At 39.8% G+C, this 2,776-nt stretch overlaps 1 long non-coding RNA gene across 1 annotated transcript; it reads left to right on the forward strand.

The window, feature by feature from the left end:
- The first annotated feature begins 74 nt into the window (after positions 1 to 74).
- LOC113962282 lies at positions 75 to 1,564 on the forward strand. Its single transcript, XR_003532499.1, has 3 exons — positions 75 to 297; positions 940 to 1,119; positions 1,493 to 1,564. It is a non-coding gene; the product is annotated as an uncharacterized LOC113962282 (long non-coding RNA).
- Positions 1,565 to 2,776: the final 1,212 nt, after the last annotated feature.

Below are 2,776 nucleotides of genomic sequence, written 5' to 3' on the forward strand. Positions count from 1 at the left end.
CGTGTGGGAGAGAGAAAGGGGGAGCGGGGGGGACATGGCGTCCCACTGAGGCGGGGGGGGGGACAAAGGGCGGAGCGGGGGGGACATCGCGTCCCTTTTGGGGACACCTGGGACGCGTGGGAGAGGCAAAGGAGGATGCAATAAAAACAAACTAATTTCTTGAAGGAATCATAAGTATGAATATTCATAAAAGACTTAAGACAGAAGCCATGGTAATTTCTTCCACAAGTTTTCATTTGAAGGAGATAAACCCGAAGACCTGTAATACCTGACGCTGTGTACGTGCAACAGCTACAGGTAAGGGATGGATGCCAGGATTTAAATTTTGGATATGAGTAACATGCTGATGTTAGAAATGAGTGTTGGGAGATCATGATGTACCCTTGTCACAGTGAGTGTTATACCAGAGTTAGGTCACAGGAACACAAATGCTTTTAATTTATAACAAATTACACAAACATAGTATTTGAGTTATGCTCAGTGCCTACACTGTCAAACTCAAAATGTGGTTTGGGTTTGGACAGTCTGGTACAATGCTGACATTTCAAACCCTGCAGCATATGAGTAGTGCATCACAGTCTGTTCAGATGACCTCAGGGCTCTGAAATTTCTTATGCTTAAAGTTTGAAGCATGGAACTCTGCTCTTCACTGCTTTGTGCCACCTGTAAAGTCACAATTTAGGAGACTGAGGTAAATGCCAGTGGGTAGTTTTTTAGTATATCCAGTGAATTATTAACCATTGTGTAAAAGGAATACCATTCTATATTGCAGGATGAACAACAAAACCCTGGGTATTAACCTCAAATATACTGGTTTTATAGACTTGCTAGTGCCTAATTTTACTCTAGCATGGGAAAAAAACCCCAGTTGCTTCATCTAGTCTACATTTCTGTGAAGTGTGAGTTTATACTGATCTTTTTTTTTTCTCATTTTTTCAGGATATTTGACTTAAATACTGAACAACCAAATATATTCCAGGAGGAGCAGCTGGAACGTTTCAAGAAAGAATTTCCACAGTCAGCCATTTAAATCCATATCTCCACATAAATGTCATGTAGTTGCCTGGAAGAGAAATCTGTAGATAACTTGAAGAGTGTTCAAATGCAGAAGGATTAATTGTAGGTGGAATGCTGGTTTGTATCTGTTTAACTTTCACCGTTGGAACAGTTCTGTCTGTGCCTTCTGGTTGGTTCATTTTATTTTTAAGTCCCCAGATAGCAATAACTGTGTTCCTGAGAGTAGTTATTAAAATTTCAAACAGTGTTAAAATATTCAGCCATTTATAATTATTGTTCCAATAGACATGTCCAGTTTTAACTTCTTCCTATAATCAAGTCTCAAATCTTGAAAATTAATGCTTGTGTTTTTAAAAAGTAAAAATAAATTAAACAGTCTTGGAAGTGGAAGCTCAGAAACTAAATTGTTGGGAAATTACAATGATCGGATACTGAATATGCTGAAAAATTGGTTTGAATTTGTTTTTACTTACAGGCTGACAAGCTGTACCAGTTCTCTGACAATGGGAAATTAAGAGAGTGATCGCAAGATACATATAAATAGATCTGACCCGAATGATTGGTACCTCATATATTTGTGTTTGCACTGACACTTCCATCTGTACAAAGCTTTGTGCCACTTTAAAAGTAAACTGCAATGCATATTAACTCATTTTTCCCAACACTTCATTGGCCGTGTAGGCTGCTGCCATTGTTCTCTCATTTGTCAGTGCAGAGGTTCAGGGCCTGTGTAACAGCATCAAGGGTGAGCTACAAGGACAGTTTTTTTCATTAATCTCACACCTGAGGCCTGCTAAACTTTAGGGATGTTGCTAATAATTTAACAGTATTACAGAAACATCCTTAGTGGTTGAAAATCCTTTTTTCACATCAACCTTAATAAACAGAATATGTATCATGCCCAAACTCTACAAAATGCATGCTTTAGCTCTTAAGCATGAAATGTAGGTGTTTGCCAAAGTCTTTGCACCTTTACAGAGCTGTTTATGTATGAAGAGTGCAAGGACCAACTCATAATCTTCATCTTCCTTGCCTAAAACCATAAGCCTATTGTCCACAAACATTTGGAGAAAAGGCTGAACCATACATGGTTTGTCTTAGTTATGTAATGCAAGCTCATAGCTTTTCTATTTTCATTGGAGCAAGAATCACAAGTGTACTGATGTCAAATAATTGGTATTCTGTGGGCTGGTATTTCTATCCTCTGTAATTTATCACAGAGTCAAGTTTGGAGGTCTGAACAGGTCTATTTGCCTCTCCTTTTTCTCCTGAAGTTGCAGGTCATGCCAACACAACAGCTGGAACTTCCTATTGAAGTGTTCATGTAGAATAACAATGGAAAATATTTTTTTCTCTTGTAACTGACACTGAAAACAATTGTGTATACTCTGCAGTATGTATATATATTATTTATATACAGTCATCACTGCACAGAACTGATTGTACAGAGAGTAAAGCCATCACAAGTGCTTGAGCCTGCCCTGCTGAGCAGTTGGAGACAAACAGCTTGCACATTTCGGCATTGAAAATTCGTTTGTCCTGCACAAACAGCATTGTAACGATCGGGTATCTGGAAGCTGTCTAAAATAAAATAAAATTAAATTAAACGAAAATTTTAAAAGAAAAAGAAAAAAAAAAGACCAGGCGCTTTTAAATCCCGTTCTCCGCTGCCGGAGCACCGCCCCCGGGGAGGGGGCGGGCTGGGAGCGGGGTACCGCCCCCGGGGAGGACCCGCCGGGCCGGGCCGGGCCGGGCTGGG

Source organism: Neopelma chrysocephalum, unplaced genomic scaffold, assembly GCF_003984885.1.
Source record: "Neopelma chrysocephalum unplaced genomic scaffold, ASM398488v2 Primary Assembly neopelma1_138392, whole genome shotgun sequence".
NCBI lineage: Eukaryota > Metazoa > Chordata > Aves > Passeriformes > Pipridae > Neopelma > Neopelma chrysocephalum.